The 18,434-nt window shown below is 47.0% G+C and overlaps 1 protein-coding gene across 2 annotated transcripts in view; it reads right to left on the bottom strand.

The window, feature by feature from the left end:
• LOC125952409 (uncharacterized) overlaps positions 1 to 18,107 on the bottom strand; it is a 310,728-nt gene extending 292,621 nt beyond the window's left edge. Inside the window, exon 1 of one of the 2 annotated variants that reach the window (XM_049681866.1) lies at positions 18,103 to 18,107. The gene's annotated coding sequence lies outside the window, so the exon portion shown is untranslated. Of the gene's footprint in view, positions 1 to 16,781; positions 16,786 to 18,102 lie in introns of those variants that run through there. The other variant, XM_049681867.1, reaches the window with a different exon arrangement.
• Between the last annotated feature and the right edge of the window lie 327 nt (positions 18,108 to 18,434).

Raw genomic sequence — 18,434 nt, 5'->3', positions numbered from 1 at the left:
AGCGATTCGAAGGCGGTGATAAGTAACTTCTTCACCTCGGGAGGATCATGCCCGGGCATTACATTGTACACGCTCATTGTGCATCGTTAGTAGCGAGACAACAAAACGGATCGTGCGTGGTACCTGCTGCCTACCTCACAGACACACACACGCATAGACATCCAGCCCGAATCCCTGATCCTGTCTCGTACGAGTAGTTGCCGCTTGTGGTTTTGTGGCTTTTCCATTCCATGCAGTTGTCTCCGGTTGCACCAGGAGCATGCAGCCGCTACATAGGTATCCTCAGCATCAGTTGCCGGGACCTACCCCGAGCTCCGAGAGTTATCTCTACTGCATCCTTCGGATGGTCATGGTCCGCACCGCAGCCCCCCAGACCACATCGTACACCATACGTCCGGTGAGGTACACATCACGGGCAGCATTCGCACTGCACCACTTGCGATCTCCGATGCGAGGCAAATGAATAAATTAAACTCCTCCTAAACCTGGCCATTTATCAGTGCAATGCGGGGGGAGGAGGAATATGTGAAAAATCCCCACCCGAACCGGAGGGTGGGGAAAACCCCCGTCGGACCCAGGTGTGTACTTTTTCGTAACAAATCAATTCGGGTGCAATTAATGATGATTATGGAGCGATAAGAGTGATGATATGAGTTTGCGCTGTAATTGGGTTCATCTGTTCACTCCGTGCACTCGTGCAGTTAGTCAACAGACAAAGGCTGGAAGGTAATACACGCTGCAATATTCTGTTAGATCGTGCTTTTGTAATCTAATATAACATTTTATCTACATTAAGGGGAATTAGGATATTAGTTTTTTTTTGGCATTTACTTTATACATTTTTTCATGACTGCAATTCTTTTCAAAAATATTGTTTGAAATTCTCGGATCAATCGAAGCAAAACTGACATATTGATTTGAAAAAAAAACCGCCTTCATACATGGCTCGATGCTTCTCGTTACTTTGAAGCGGTTTTCCCAAATCCTTCGTTTTAGATTTAGGTTGTACGATAAAAACTACTGAACAGATAGATTTGATAATTTGAACACTTAATCTGTACACTATTTGCTTGGTATCTCCATTGAGAATTCTTAAAAAATGTTGATATTTTTTATTTACAAATTATCTGAAACATATTTTTTGAGTCAAAATCGTACAAAACATCACTTTTTTCAACTTCAGAGAACTTCCAAAATTCGAAAAATTGAAAAAATTGAATATCACCAAAACTGGACGGAGATACCGAAAACAACTTATAATTTCCGATAATACAACAGGAAGCTATGATAGGGACCCCAAAGACTACAATGTTGTAGACTCGCCTTTCTAGATTGGATGCCATTCACGTAGTTTTAAACAAATTTTCCACAAAATACAACAAAATATTCTTGACAAGTTGTAGCTAAACATGAAATATAGATAAGTTGGAATAAAGTTGAATACTTACAAGAAAACCCTTTAAAATGAGCCTCTTTTTGCCCCGAATCATCCTTAGCTCTTAAATCTGTTAGATTGAATTTTTTACATGAACTTTATCAACGCAAATCTGTGAATTTTCCCAATCACTAAGTATCGATCAAGTTCAAGATTGAAAACACATCCTGCACACAAATATCAGGAACCTACAGCATCTCTCATAACCTTCTCATAATGCCACAACCGGCTCCGATGCCTGTCGTTGAATGTTTTCGCCATTTTAACACCCCTTCTCGAACGGATCACTCTCAGCTCTCCTTTGTTTATCGGTTTCGTCCCCATGACACACTGATACCTTGCTCTTAACACTCCACTGCCTCCTTCCTTGCCGGTGCCGTGCCTTAAAGCTGGCAAACCCGTTCGTTTAAGCCGCCTGCTTTGATGATGCTTTCCGTGCTTCCGGTGGCAACGCATCCGCTTCGTCGTGAACTTTGATCATCCACAAGCATTCCAAGGAAGCGATAGTGACGGCTCGTCGGTGACGATGCATCGTTGCAAGAGTCCCGTGGGAGGCGCAAACAACAACAGCCTTCGACACAACAACATGCCACTCTTGGGGCCTCCTGTGCTTTAGCTACTTTGCACCCCATTCCGGCGTCGGTGACGGTGTCGGTGTCTTGGTGCGCTCGCAACCTTCGGGTGGCTGGCCCGATTAAGGTGGCTTTGTGTGTTGGGAATGCAGGAGAGGCCGCCCTCTCTTGGGGGAGGAATGTGACGCTCACGAGTGCCGCTAATCAGCCGCGCGATGCCAAAAGGATGTCACTTGAAGCTTGAAGTTCCAATGGATTCCGAAGGGAAAGAGAGAGAGAGAGAGAGAGCAGCAGCACTGGAGGCCAATGGAGGTGACAATCGACAACCCTTCCGCTTCCGGTGTCGAATGGTGCACCAGACAAAGAAATGCATCTCCGGATGTTCAACCGCCGCTGGACCCGCTCCGTGATTTTTCCTTTCGCCGCTTCTCGTTGCTGTTGCTGCTGCTGCTGCAAATCGAGGCAAAGTGTTTGTGGGCCACAACGGGCGCTGGATTCGAGCACCCGCGGCATTTATCCGGCTTAACACCGGTACCGGCTTTGTGTGAATGTATGTGTTTTGTGGGAAAAAGTCTTGGGCTGGGTGGAGTGGGAGTCGCACGGCCCTCTGGGAGTCGGGGTCGTGATTTATTCCGCTCGATCTCACTGTTCACACGAACATCTTCCTCGAAGCCAGCAGCAGCTGAACTATGCTCTCGCGGGTGGTGGTGGATGGTAGAAGCAATTTTGTTTTATTTATTCAAAATGCGCCTTTTTTTTGCGCGAGAAGCCGACAGCAAAACAGCAAAAACATCTCTCCGTGTTTTTTTCGCTCTCTCTGTGCTCTCACTCTCTCTATCTCCCTTCCTACCTATCTCTCTCTCGATACCCCGTTAATTCGTTTATCGAAAAGCGGAACGGAATGCATCTTGACCAACGGCCTTTCGCTCCGAGCATTCCGAGGATCCCGGGAGAATAATTATTTCTCGATTGTGCCGTGTCAGAGCCATTAATTTCCGTCTGGCCTGACAGCGCGGCTGGCAGGGCTGGCCGTGGGTTGAGATTTGTTAAATTAGGGAAAACCCCATCCAGCACCGGTTTGTCGGAGCAAAATCGTCAGCAGATGGTTTCTAGTTCCAGTTGGCTGTTTCTTGATTTTCCCGTCGTGCTGCATCGTTGCATTGCCTAGCTCCAAGCTGGGAAATTAGGAAGCATCTAATAGCATGAATGTGCTGGCCAGCATATAACGAGAAAGCGTTGTTAACGAGTTGGTGCATTGCAAGGATTTGGATTTGAGATCATTTACTGCATCGATTGCTCTGCCTCGCGCAGCGTTTAAATGTAAATCCGATGCTCACCAACGAGCCACCCAACGGATCTATCGGTTATCATTAAACTCAACAAGCGAACCACGAGACGATCTCGGTGCGAAGAAAAGGCATCCGTTCTTAAGCGTTCGGCGTGCTCGGTGTTACTCCGAAGCTTATCGCAGCAACAATCCGTAAGCCACCCCCTCAGGAATCACGGCCCCTTCACCCGCCTCTCCAGCACACTCCTAAAACATGGCTTCGAAGCATAACAGGTGCGGCGGCGCTTATGCTCGTACGCTCCGGTCCGGATTCGCTGGTGCGCCCATCGGTCCTCGAAATGCGGTAAAAGGAACATATTTCGTCGAGCAGCACCTTCCCCTTCCCCGCACTCCTGCAGGTGAATGCTTCACGAGGAAATCGGCACGAGGAACGTGCGACCAAAGGAATGGTTGGTAAAATGGTTACTCACCGAATGTTCCAGTGGCATGCCAAAAAGCAGACCAGTAGCAGCAGCATCAGGAGCAGCATCAGGATCGTGCTTCACCGTGACACAAAGCGGAGAAGAGGAGCGCAGAGGAGTAACGATCTCCTGGTTCGAGCTCGCTCGTGCACTCGGAGAAAGACATAAGAAGACATTAACCTAGACAAGATAGATGGATGACTTTGGGGTAAATAATAGAGGGTAATTGAGGTGAAATGAAACCAACTCTTCGCACACGAGAGCCACCAAGGGGGGAGGAGAGTGGCGTTGTGGTTGCCGAACGAGGGCACGAGGTGTGGTGAGGAAGATGAGCTTCGGTTCTTCGTCTGGGAAACATGTGCCGCTGCTGCTGCTGCTGCTGCTGCTGCTGGTCGTCGTTGTCGTCGTCGTCACCGTCGTCGTTGTCGTCGTTGCCGTTGTTCGTTTGGTGGTTTCGTTTGTTGGTCTGCCTTCGGTTGGACGACGGAAAGACGGTGTTTCCAGCAGGAAGCTGAGAAGCTTCGTCGCACGGCCCCCCCGCCAATCCTCGGGCACGTGCACCCCACCGGCCACTTTTCCGACCATTTTCCGACCATTGCGACCGCATGGCTCACTTATGTTTTATGTTGCGCGTTGACACCGTCGACGCCGGTGGTGCATGCTGGCGCGGGCAGCATAAGTCATGCGTACATCACCACCACCCTCCATCCAGGTCTCCGGACTGGAGACCGTTTTGTAATGCCGGACCAGTAAGTTGTGTGACGCGAGGTGGGTGTGAAAATGTGATAAGAAATGTCGTGGGGGAGAGGGGAAGGAACACTCCACCCCCTTTCCCTCCCAATCCCATAAAACCACATCTCCACGGAAGCAGCTGGGTGCTGGATGTGGTCTGTTGGGTGACAGCATGTGGGGTGCAGCAGCATGTGGTATGTTAATGCACGATGCTCGATGCTGTTCCGCTGGTGAGCCTCCAGGGGATGGGGGTGAAGGGAGAGAGTGGGAAGTAACGACGCGTTGCATAAACGACACGGCCACCGTTCTCGGCCGCGGCCGGTAACGAGATTTTAAAAGTGACTCCTTCCGTGTGCCGCCATTGTTGTCGTTGTCGGAACCAAGATGGCCGTCGTGGCCGTCGTGGTCGTCGCGCCACGCTGCCCCGGGGTGCAACTTTTATGTGCCACGAATTTAAGGAAGTTTTCAACATTTTTTTTCATTCCTTCTTTTTTTCCTTCAGCATTGTGTAATGTCACTCCAGCATCCTTCGTGGACAGGTGGAGACCGGGCTGTCTGGCTGACTGGCGCTGAATGGTAATAACGACGTGACGGGCGAAATCGTCACCACCCATCGTTCCATGCGTTCCTTTACATCGTCAAATTGTCGTCAAATGTATGGCTCTTGGGAGGGGAGAACAATGGTACTGCAAACACACACACACACATGCACACATGCACACACACACACACACACACACATACACGCGGTACCAGACGACGCTCCGTGCGGGTGCAGCACATGTGCAGCACGCAGCCCCGAGTACCGTTACGTGAATTTTTCATTAAAAGCCATTCTACAGCTGGGCGGCATGGGCTTGGCAGGGTGGAAGCCCGATTTTCATGGAACCGTTTAGAGGATTTTATGTTCCGCACTCTACAGGTTTTCTCTCTTATGATTACGCCATTCGAAGCCCCATACTGGATGCGCCATGTTTCGGTGTTGGTGTATGTTTTTTTGCCTTCAGCTCGGTGCATGGCGATTCGAGATTTTTTGTTAAATGTAATGGATTTGGATGGTTGGATGGATGGATGGTTGGTTTTTTTAGTGGAGTAGTGCGCTAAAAGGAATCCCTTGTTGTGTAGCGTTTTCCAAGAATATGCGTTCGCTGTGCAACAGGCGCTAAAGAGTCTGCTGCGTGGAATGGCAGCAGTTCAAATTACTACCTGGTATTACTGTTTGGCGTGATGCGGTTCTGTTGATTTTGACAAGGTACTGCTGACGATTGCACTAATTGGTTGTCAAACCGGATGTCTCGTCATGATTGGGAATAAAATCCTTTCGCAACAACTGCAGTAGATCAGTATTTGGTTTTGTTCATATTCCAATCGGTCCCATTAGTATCTGAATTGAAATAATGTTGAAAGCAGGATTACATTTAATGATTTAAGTGGCATAATCCATTTGCCAATGATTTGCTATTGTCATAAACAATTAAATAGCAATAAACAAAGTATTAGCATTACTGAAGATTGTATTTTGATGAATTTGATTATCGGTCATATTAAATAAAATATTTAAGAGTCTTAAGTGTTAGCTACAAACGTGGCATATCCCACATATGTATTGAATCCTAGACATAGAGAACAACAAAACTATAGCAAGCTATTATTGTCAAATTATTGTTAAATTATTTGTACATAACTCCAGCTAACAGAAAGATCATGATAAACCACGAGCTTTACAATATGCCAAATCGAATGCCAGATGGTTAGTAAAGCATCGAACGCTTCAGTGTTATCGATCTCTAGTGTTGACGATTTTTCGTTTTACGCATTAAATCTTACATTGAAGGGTACACTATTCGATTTCTGTTTTCAAGCAAATGTAACAACCTTAAAGATGACCTGTTTATCAGCTTTTGCTAGGATTTTCAACTATAATCAACATATGGCTGCAGGTGATGAAGGTATGCTTGTAAAGCAAATAAAGACTAATGCTAATGCCACTCCGAATGCTGATAAGTGGTTCTGCTGAAGAGAAAATGCGCCTTGAGAATATCCAATTTCACACACCAATGAGCATTGAGCTGTTTGCGAATGAACATCCAATTCGTTATTGATTTGTTTCAATCCTGCAGCCCGATGACAAAAGGCAGAAAACTCTTTACGGAATGCAGTAGATGAAAATGCTGACTTATTGATATCAGCTTTCCTACTTTATGAATCGCTATTTGAATCCTTTGCGTAGAAATATTAAGTTTATAAGGATACAAACATATTCAACTTACGTTCATTCCTTTCACATTTTCCGTGTTTAGAGATTAACATATGAGCTGCGCAATATATCAACTCAATGTAAAAATGACATAACTGTCAAGCACAGAACGGATAGCATCCCGCCAGACTCTTGCCTCAGTGCCGGGGGAAATGGCAAAGCAGAGTTAAACAACAAACGCATCAGCAGAAGATTGACGACAGCCTCATATCCCACGCCAGGAATCCGTCAACGATGCGATTCCGAGCTCCGTCGCAATGGGCAAAGTAACTCAAAAGTGGGGGCCCCACCCTCCACCCTCCCAACCACACTACTCCCTCTGCCAAGGTAATCTACACGAGGGAAAAACTAAAAGCATATTTGCCTCCATCTCGGCAGCTTGTGCCAGCAGGATTGCGCAGGAATCGACACATCCACAGGCCGCCGCTTGGAGTGCCAACCAAATAAGGGCCTTTTCACCCCCCCCCCCCCTCCCCCCCTGTAACTGGCCTTCCCATATGGGCCCACACCAGGGGTTCTCCTCGAGCTCTAATGTATCATATACGTCGATCTAATCTGCATAAATCAATAATCCATATCTTCGATTTCACTTCAGCATTCCGCTCGTGTCCTGACGGTCCGACCCTTCCGGGGAACCGCCACGGGGATGTTTTGCACGTTTTGCGATCTGACGTCGATGGCACCGGCCGCCGGTGGCGTTCCTGTGGCGGCTATTGCCTTCGCGAATGGTTTTATTTGTTTATTTATTTATGTGCAGCCGCGAGTGCCACTCGCTGCTCGCTGACTCGTTTTCACGTTCCTGGGCCGTGCTGGGCCCTGCTGGGCCACGAAGCGCCGTGCCGCGCATCGCGCGTGAAATATCTTCGCTTCGTACGTAGCCCTGGAAAATATATATTGAAAATATTGATATGAAATAATATCCTGATGCGCGCCAGCACACAACTCACGCAGTGCAGTGGGCAGCGGGGGGTTGTGGTACGTGGTAACCGTACGTGGAGCCCTTGCCCCTTTCCCGCCGGTCGATGTGTTGGTGTGTTCCTTCGGGCGGGGGTAGACCGAGACCATCGATTCGCGCGCTTTCACTCCGGCCACATTTATGGAAGTCACAGCTTTTCCGAGTGCCGAAAGAGAGAGAGAGAGAGAGAGGATCGAGGACCACCCTTCCACCGGACCAGCCTCCCCTCGCTTCAACCTGATCCGTCACGAACGTGCTCCAGTCAAACGTATCAATCGTTCGCCGAGTGCCATAAAATTCGAATAAAAATGCTCGGCGCATGAAATGTGCGAGTGAGCTCGCAAAGTCCTACCGACCGCCGGCTGGCAAAGGGCCAAAGGAGGACGGAAATCCCCGGGAAAATGTCCCGCAAATGGGAATGGTGGCAAAAAAACCGTCGTGGAAAACAACAAAAACAAAACGGAACGTAATTTTAAAATAAAACCGGGAGAAAAAAAAGGGGCAGCGCAGGTATTGAAATGATGATGTAAAAGGTGCATCATCGAGAGTGCTGCTTGGGGTTATATGGCTGCTTTGCGGGTGGGGGGGGGGGGGGGATTATGTTTAAAGCACCGCAGCACCCAGAGTGCACTACACGCTTGATGGTTGTTAATTTCTGGTTTTGGGAATTTTGTAAAACGTGTTTTTACAAAAACAGTGCAACATTTCTGATTGATATGTAGCTAACGATCCCACAGTACCAGCTGCCCGGAATTGCCTGTAACATCCTACTTTTGTAGTTGAAACCGTTTATTGAATTAACATTAATTACAATTCGTTTCACTTTGCGCGATAAACCGGTTCTGGGTGAAACAGTGAAGCGAAAATTATTATGTCCCTCATCTAATCCATTAGCACGTAGCACGGGAACACCTCCTCGGTACACAGCACCCCGCACTACATGCACTTCCCGGAACCACAATTCGCGGCGCAGCACGTTCGTGTAAAGTATTAACAACTAATTTCCGTTACGAATGCCCGCACCTCCACCACCAGCGACTACTCCACACGCTGCACGAAACCTCATTAGCATTCGCCATCCATCATCCACGATTGAGTCCGGACCAGGGCTGCTATGCTGTGGGGACACCAGCCCATGAGGAGGCGGTCTGTGGACGCAATTGGTTCATACACACATTCGGAATCGGTCTCATCTCACGCCTGAGTGTGTTCGCATCGCGCACTAGGTACCGTCTTATGTGAAACTCGCACACAGTCATACACACACAGACCCATAGCGCCTGTTATTGATGGCGCGGTTATCACTCACGACCAGGCAGTGGCGGGTCCTATTTGGTCCGGGAATGCAACCACGACCACGACGATGATGAGGACGATGACGACGGCGATGACGACGACGGAAACGTGGTCGTCGCTGCCGTGCGGTGCGGTGAAGGAAGCTGTCACTTTGTAACAAAATGGCGTACGAACCACGGGTGGTGAAGATACCCTCAGCTAGCAGACGCACACACACACACACACGCTCATACGCGTTAGCGAGAAGATTTATTTTGACACGTTTATCCTTCGGCATACACACGACGATCCGCTCAATCCGTACACCACGGCTCACGACCACGACCACGACGACGACAACGACAACGACGACGACGAATGGCGCAATTGAGCAGGCAAATGAGAGGAAACATATCCTGGTGGCGTGTGTCACGAATTGCTTGCTGCTTGCTCGTTGGAATGCTCGAGATTTTTCCGGTGCTCCTGTCGCGCTCTTTTGCCTTTCACTCGGGGGTGGTGGTGGTGGTGGTGGTGGTGGGGGTGGTCGGCATCATCAATCATAAGGTGTGCCTGAGCAGCTTGATTGAGCCATCTTGCCAGCTGCTGGTTCGTCGTCGCTTGATTGGTGCAGCCTTTTCTGCAGGACGAAATGGAAGGACGGAGATTAATGCCACTCTTCGTGAATCCCTGCATCTGCTCTCACTCGTGAAGGTCAACGCACACGGTGAAAGGAATCAAATGGGGCTCGGTTCAACAAGTTCCACTCGATGTCCGTATTGATTTTTGTTTGATTTAAATCGAAAATACGATAGTTAATGAAATATACACGCTTTGCGCTTTGGCTTTGCTTTCAGCAAATTTATTTTTAGTTTCAACGTATAAAAAGTATTTTCTACATGATCTCCTGATTCAGAAACACATTTTTCCGAGCGAATAGGCAGCTGTTCATTCCTCGTAAAATGATGTTGGTCGTGTTTGCTGCCAATTCCGCAAATAACGTTACATCCTCAGCATCGCCGTTCAATCCATTGTCTCCCAAAAATTTCCTTGAGAGAGCTGAACACATTAAAATCACAAAGTTATAGGTCGGGACTGTAAGGAGGGTCTTCTAATTTTTCCTACCATAGTTGCTCCTATTTTTCCCTAGTATAAGCTGCAAGTGTATGTGTCGAGCATTGTCATGGAAAAGAACCACTTTCCTTAGTAAAAGGTCCCATATGTAGTTGCGATATTCATATTGGACCTCACTTAAAACATTACAAGATTCAGTCGTACTAATTGTTCTACATTGATACGACATTTGTCACTTTCAATAAGCCCTCTAAAGGATTTTATGTTGTGCACTCTTAGGCTGATACGAGGACTGCGGCTATGGCTCTCATTTTCAACTCATCGTATTTTTTTAAGCTATGCAACCACTCTGGCTCACTACAGTGTCTCTTCCCGGAAGTATGCAGTCAATCTCCCCAAGATTTCGATCAGTTTTACGCCTTCTACAGCAAGAAACTTGATTATAATATGTTGCGCAAATGACTAAGGTACCTCATGCTCCGAAATCATGAATGTGAACACTGAGAAAGTCAAGTAGGCGTACTCCAGCGTATTTTTATTACTCCTGTTAAACCAATCAAACAATAAATAAAGCGGGAACGTTTTATCTTCATTTTCTGTGACCGTAGACAGCAAATCCTTGTTTATATTTGATTTACCCTCGTATAATAGTGTGTTAAATGATTTCAAAGAAAATCTGAAAAACTACACGATGTAAATGCCTTTGGGATATTTGATGCCGTTGATTTGCGCGACTGCACCAAGATGACCTCAATTCGCACTCCGAAAATCAGTTTTTGTTTCTCATTTCAGGTTTATGTAACATTTACCACCAAACACCTTAAAGTCCCGCGAAAAATATGCTCATTGATGCTGAACACACTTTTCGCTCTTCCAGCTCTGCCCCCTTTTTGGTTTTCTTTTTCTACGGACACGGATAACTAAGGTCCCCGTCCTGGATTTTGCCCATGCACGGCAATCCTCCGCAGCAGTAAATTGAACAGCCAACGAGCTCGCCAACGACAGTGTTCGAGAGAAAGAGAGAGGGAGAGTGTAATAACTAAAAGCGCTCCGTGTGCTGCCAGTGACAAAGGCTGTTCTCCCGGGGTGGTTCCCGAAGGCTGATACGGTGGTGGGGTGTGTTTTGGGTGGGCATGTTTCGAGCCGCCGTCCGAGTGCCGAGTGATACTTTTAATTACCCTGTTCTGGGTCAGGCGTGGCGCATTTGAAGCACATTTCCCTGCATATTGCATAAGCTGCCGATGCTGTTGCCGGGTTGCCGGGTTGCCGGCTTGCCAGTTGCCGATGCACACAGTTCGAGGTCACTCATAAACTATGCACTTCACGTTTGTTGATGCTGCTGCCGGTGGCACTGCACTCCGAAGGAACCTTCGGGAACAGAAGAAGGTAGCAGGTGGAGTGAGGGAATGGGGCTCTCGTTGTCGATGCCGCTGCTGTTGCTGCTGTTGATGATGATGGAGTTGGGTTTTCAGTTTGGCCTGTTTTTGTCAGGCCGACAGAAACTTTCATCAAAACCGCGACCGACAAGCGACTCGATCAACCGCAACCCGGAACATGCGATCCGGCGCGATCCACACCACACCGAAACTCTTGCACTGGAGTGCCCCCCGCTCCTCGCTCCGCTGTCCATTCATTCACCAATCGGGCGGACCGGAATGCTGGGAATGGAATGGTCGGTAGTCGGTGCCGGAGCCGAGGCCATTCGCAATGCTTAGCAAGTGACACCGTAAAGCCTCGTTGACAGCGCGGCAGGGTGTGGAGTGGACCGGACGGACGGAAAAGCGAGGAGAGTAGTCTCTGCGCGCGCTGCAAACTATTTGCATATATTCCATGCATTCATAATGCAAATTTGCCGTTATCATATTATTTGTACATATGTGTGCGGAGTATTACTATATCGCTATTGCTTCCGTGTGCGTCGCGTTTCTCGTCACCACCATTGCCGTCGCCGTCGCTGCAGCCACCATTGGGTGAAAAACAAGCGGGACAACGATTTTCCCAATCTACGGCATGGCTGGAGGGGCGTATATTGAACGGTGGATGGGAAGGAAGGGAGTCCATCTCGCGACGATGACGACGACGACAAGCACCACTGACAGGGCAATGGCGAATGGTAATGAATTTTGTATTGCATTTCGCGATGTGGGGATGATGAGCGCGGTGCCGACGGTGATGACTCTTGATATTGGAATTGACTGAGCTTCTTGCAGCTGGTATCGAGTAGCCGACTATCGACAGTGCTGTCGTTGTCGACGTCGTCGTTCTGTGTTCTGTGAACGATATTGTATGCTTTAAACTGAATGTAGTGTCGATGGAGGAAATGTCAAAGAGAGCAATGAAATTAATGATAACAGTTCAAAACTTTTCTTAATGTCCAAACCAATTGCCTAATAACACACGTTTTGGGATTTATTTCTGATGGAAATGCAGATCAATGCAATGTTTGCAAACGAGTATTTTTTTAAAATATGAAATCGGTTCACAATTCACAGCTCTATTTTCACTTGTTTTCAACGCACAAAGCGTCCAACCGAAACTAGTATGAAATGAATTAATTATGCAGTACCTCAGGCTCAGGTTTCAGAACAATGCCAACGGAACGTTTCGCTTTTCCTCGGCGAAACTGCGAGGAAGGATGAACTTATAAACAACTTCAAAACTTTGTAACCATCCTTCAGAATATGTGAAAGCCATACGTGAGACTTTTGCTTTGCGGATGCCTTTGGCGTGGTGCGCCAAAGAGTTCAAAGTTGCTGCTGCTGCTGCTGTAGCTGCTGCTACTATTGTTGATGTCGAGGAAACTTTCTGCTGTTGTTTTACCGGTTCTGAAAACAAAACATATCATTGATCACGTTTAAGTGCTTCCGACAGCAATGATCAACAGGAGTGTGCTCTTTATTTTGAGCGCAAACTGATCTCCATTTCGCAATTTTCATGTACGTGGAACTGTCGTTGGCCCTTTTGTGCTTTTTAAGTTTATCGCCAAACATATCATCAACAACAAAACATATCAACAAGCGTTGGTAGCAAACGAAATCGATTTTAATTGCTCAAATACGAGTAAAGTATATGAATTGTTAGGTCGGAATTGAATAATAGTGCACAGACCGAATTTTGTCAACGGATTTGAACACATTTGAGTCGCATAATTCCACTCTGTAGACAAAAGTGATGGTAAGCAATATGTTGACGGGCATTTTATGATCTTACAGTAGAATTATTAAACTAAAAGTTGGCAGCATTTGGGTACCGTCAATTTAAATAAAAAATTGAAAAAACGGTCTTTTCGTATAGTTTGCTAACTCTATAACGCAGAAATGAGACACCATCATCATATACGAGCTGCTTTTGATTATAATGGATTACAATTTAAATAACTTATAACGCTATTCCTGTTAGACAATTGGTAATAATCCGTATTTTTCAAAAGTAATCTGGCATCCATACTTTTTTTTATCTACCAACACATACTCACTTTCCGGCACCATTCTCAAATCGTAAGCTCAGCGGCAGCAAAAAGCAAAACGTGCTGTTCATCTTTAAAGCTCCCTTTTTTTAATGAGATAAAGAACGCGTTCACCATTGCGATGCTTCCGAAATTCGCTTTTCGAGCACGAACGTACCCGTAAGATCGCGATGCTGCAAAATGGCGCCAATCTTAAGATCAAGCGCACCAAGCGACCCGTTCAGGGCCAGAACCCCCGCACCTGCCTCAACCATCTCTCGTGCTAATCCACGTACCTCGCACGTTCCCTGGCTGCTGCCACTGGAGAATTGCAGCTGAGGTGGCGTTACGACATCGACACGGAAATGGAACGGTTCTGGAAAAGTTCTTTGACTTCATCGTTTCGCCACTGCATCGTGACAGCCAACGCGGCAGCAGCAAGACCGCATCAAGAGCTGCCCAGTAGAGATGTTGGATGAAGTTCTGCAATAATCGTTAGCGAAATCGGACGCAGAGCTGAAAAATGAAGCCAAGAAGCAGCGAGCAGCGAGCAGCGTGCAAAAGTTCATCTGGCGAAGAGGCACACTGTCGCAAATCGCCACTGGCATCGTGCTGGGACGGCCACGGCCACGGCCAGCATGACGGAAATCATAATCTCGAAAATTCATAAAGTTTTCATTTTAGATTTTCATTAATTTCCAATTTGCAGCGTGCTGCTCCAGCGAGCCAGACATTTAGCGAAGCGACGTGAAGCTGGGCAGCCAGACAGAGTGAGAGTGTGCACGTGGCCATCAGTAGCAGCAACCAGTAGGCGGGATGGTTGAAGAGTTTTTCCATTGGGATGAGCTTGCAATGAGCTACTGGTGGAGTGGATCGGTATGGTTGCTTCATTTTATTGTAAAATCCGATGCCTTTGAAGAAATTTTAAAAAAATCTCTTTTATGAAGATGTTTGGTGAGGAGGTACTCCTTCGCATTCTATAGCAGTGGTGTTAGTGGTGCGTCGAAGAATTCAAGGCGCGCTTCATCTGGTTTTCATTTGTGCTGGACCAATATTAATCAGCACAACGATTTGGGCTTCTTGAAAATGTAACAATAATAGCCGAGGCAATGGTCGCGCTAAACACGAAGGTCAACGCATTAAGATCATTTCAATGTTCATGGAAATATATTAACAAAAGAAAACATTGTTTTGCTAAAGATGAGACATCTTTGTATGCTTATATTTGATGCGATTTTATAAAAAAATTGATATGTTTCCATCGACAAAAGAAATTTAAAGAGAAATATATGTTCCCGGAATAAAGAACATGTTTTCACAAACGCATACGTATTGTTGCATGCATAGATGCAATTACGTATGTATACTAGTTACAATGGGCTCTATGCTTCGTATCGATTTCATCCAGGCATCTATCATAATTGAGTGGCACAATCATACTCGCACCAGTGTTCAATGTGCATGATTCTACATTCAAAGAATTGCAAGTGAACTGGCGCGCTAGCTGATAGCATTTCCAATATAATTAGTTCAAATGAAATTCACTGAGTTGAACATTGTAATATGTTTATGCCAACCGTAGCATCTAAAAAGGCTGTTATACTTACCTATTCATCTATTGTAACTCGACCAAACCAACTATTATGAAACGACCTACTTCATTTCCCACGAGTTCTCATTACCCTGTTGAGAGTTCATCAACGAGTGGTTAGACCAACCATTTCTTTTCATTTCCCCTGTTCCACAAACACTGCCACGCGACAAGCCGTAAGTGGCTAAAAGTGATGAACCGTTTGCTAAACAAAGAGTTACTTACCACCCCGAATGGGGTGCTGGAGGGTGTATGAGGCCAATACACTGGAGGGAAGTTTTACAGCTTTTCATCGCTTCGCCGGGGGAAACATCAAACGAAAAGATGCTCCACGGTCGCAAGACACCTTCGTTTCACTCCCCCCCCCCCCCTCCCAAAAACACACACCCCCACTCACACACACACACACGCAGTCAGTGTCAAGCGTGAGTAATGTTGGCACCGGCGTAAGAAAAAGGAAAACAGGGAGGCCGGCGACAGAAGGCAGGATCGCATCTGGCAGAAGTTGCTGAGACACACAACGCAAAAGTTCTGTCAACCGGCAGCTGGTGCCACCTTTACCCGGTGCCAGATTCGGAGGAGAGAGTTCCCGAGGAGACTCCCGAGGAGTTGCGTCCACCGACTGCGTCGTCAGCCGATCGAGACGAATTGACTTGACGGATAGAGCAAAATGGCAAAAGAAAAAAACAAACAAAACCACACACACACACAGAAGCGGAAATGCCTGATTGTAAAAACCACGGCAGTGATGGTAATGGTGGTGGAAACTCCGAGGTGTTGGCCACAAGACCAACACCAACCGAAGAAGCAGCGAAGTGCCGAAAAGAAGACCGGGGAAGGGTCCGAGGTCGCGGGGAGAAAATGAGAAGGGCCAAAGGGAAAGGAAGTCATGCAAGTCCGTCCGTCCGTCCGTCTGCCAGCCCCTGGTTCCCCTGAGGGACACCAGTGTGCTCGGGAATCGAAAAACTTTCCAAACAACGCCATGGCCACCGCCACCGTCGTCGTCGCCGTCGTCGCCGTTGAAGTCGTGAAGTTCCGTCGGTTCCGGGAGGTTGATCTATTGTTTCGACCGCGAAAAACCCCCGTACCAGCGTCGTGGAAGTTCCGTTCACTGCTTAAAAAAAAAACGAAGAAACTGATCTGAAAAGAAAAACCTCCGAATGGCGATGGCGGACATCTCGAGGTGTAACATCCGGGATCGGGAGGATTCGTAGCTCGCTTTCTCGCCGAAAGATCAATAACACAACGATAATGGTTGTAGTCGCTTCCCCCCACCACCCCCTTTCTCTCTACCACTCTTTCGCTTTCAATTGCAGATGAGATTGCCAATGTCCAGCATCTCGAGCGTTCGAAGGGAAGGGAGGAAGAAATGTGCGAGCAGAGCACCGAGACTGCCAAGATTTATGGGAAACTCACCAGAGTCGATCGATCTTTTTTTATTCGTCAATAGCCTTCCCCAACCGTTGCTTCCACCTTTTCTTTCCAACGTCATCTTGCAACACCGTGCAACACCGTCTTGGGGTCGGATTTGCGCCCCCCAACCGGTGGTGGTGGTGGTAGTGGTTGACTCGAAGCGGTTTGAAATTTATTGGCGTTGGCCTCTAGGAGGCCGCCTTGAGGTGGTGAGGGGGCGTCTCGTCACCCGCGCTTATTGGTTGGGACGAAGAATTTGCTTTTTATTTTCCGGGGGTTGTGGGAAAAACTTTTGCCCCGCGCGAAGTGAACCCGAGAAGACAGCGCGCACCGAGTGCAGATTGACAAGCGTGCTGAACCCGGGACAACAACGCCATGAATTAGTCTGAGCAGAGCAGCAGGGAGAGCAGCAGTCCCGGTTTTTGGTATGTCCACACCAGCTGGACACCACAACCTCCTGGATCCCGCCTTCATCCTGGGAAGACGAAATTGGAAAATCATTTTCGCTGTTCCGCTTACGCCAGCGAATTTATGACCGGCTCAGCGGCCTTCAGCGGCAGCAGTCCAGCGGCTGATAAGAAACCCACTACTGTTGCTGCTGTTCGCTGATGCGTCGTCGTCGACGTCGTCGTCAAGTTTACGATCGGCGGTTAAAGGTAATCTACTTTCGAAGTTTGGTCAGAATGCTGAGCCTCAGTGGCAACGTGTGATAAGCTGGACCCCGGACGGGGAGGTGTAAAAGAAAATGTGGAAAAGCGACGCGTGGTATCGGATTTGGTGAACGCACTTTTTTTTATTTGACTTACAAATAGGCAGACATGGGCACTGGAAGTCATTGGCGGACGCAGCAGCGAGCGATGAAAGATGCTCCCAGGGAAGGCGCGAGGATTAGTAACAGCCGGCCAACCGGTGCCACTTTGCATAATATTGTCTTTCCTATCCACTGGATGTAGAAAGGTTCTCGCGAGTCGCTTGTTCGCCAACAAGTTGGTCTGTTAAGGGGGAGTATCGTAAATAAGTGCCAGAAAAGCGATTTTTTAACTTCGGTTTTCAACGTTAATGTCATATTTGAGCACGACTTTCCAACAATACGAAATGGTAGATTTGTGAAATGGTGATGTTAGTTATTAAGCGGTACCCTTCCACCGGTGTCACATTCACAGGAGCTATAAAAGGCGGCGCCATCTAGGGAGGGTAAGCAACCTAGAGAGAATGGGGTTAGCAAGAAGAATCAAAAAGAAGAGCAGAAACAGTGCTTTTTTTAGAGTTTTCTTGTCGTGGTACAGAATAAAGGATAATTCTAAATCCTGTGAACGCTCACATTTACTTTCGACTCTTTATTTTCGGCACGGATTTTCAGTAAGATAAAAATTATTATACTTTGTTAGAAGTTTCTTGAGGTACTCACTCCGAATTTTAATTTTTTAGTTTTCAATTTGTCTATTTTTAGTGGCATTTTGAACATGAAATAGTCATCCTTTTGCCGACTTTGCCTCTTGCAATCTTGATTTTTCCAATAATTATCAAAAACAAACAATCTACGAGTTTGGTAAAATCTTTAGAAAAGTATCTCTACCGGAAGATCCGATTGAGTGTTTCAAACATAAAAACAGATCGGTCATGGGGTCTTCATCCTTGAAAAGTTTCAAGACGCATAATTCCTATAACAGCCGTATCTTTGTCGCTTTTATTCCAAATGATCAAATTTGTTTTGCAAATGTAAAATGATGTGAAAAGAATAATATAAGAAATTTAGTTCCTCCCTAATGCCGGATCGATATTCACCAACAAGTCGTAAGGAATTCGCCGTTACCAGAGTTTAAAAGCGAGACTCAGACCTCAATCAGGACCTCGCCGGAAGGGGTCAAACGGGAACATAAATCGTCTGACCCTCAAGTGGCCAACCCCATGGCCACTGCAGACTATCCAATCGTTTCCA

The sequence above is a fragment of the Anopheles darlingi genome, chromosome 2 (assembly GCF_943734745.1).
Source record: "Anopheles darlingi chromosome 2, idAnoDarlMG_H_01, whole genome shotgun sequence".
NCBI classification, from domain to species: Eukaryota; Metazoa; Arthropoda; class Insecta; order Diptera; family Culicidae; genus Anopheles; species Anopheles darlingi.
The sequence above is the reverse complement of the archived record's forward strand: the minus strand, read 5'-3'. Positions and strand labels throughout refer to the sequence as shown.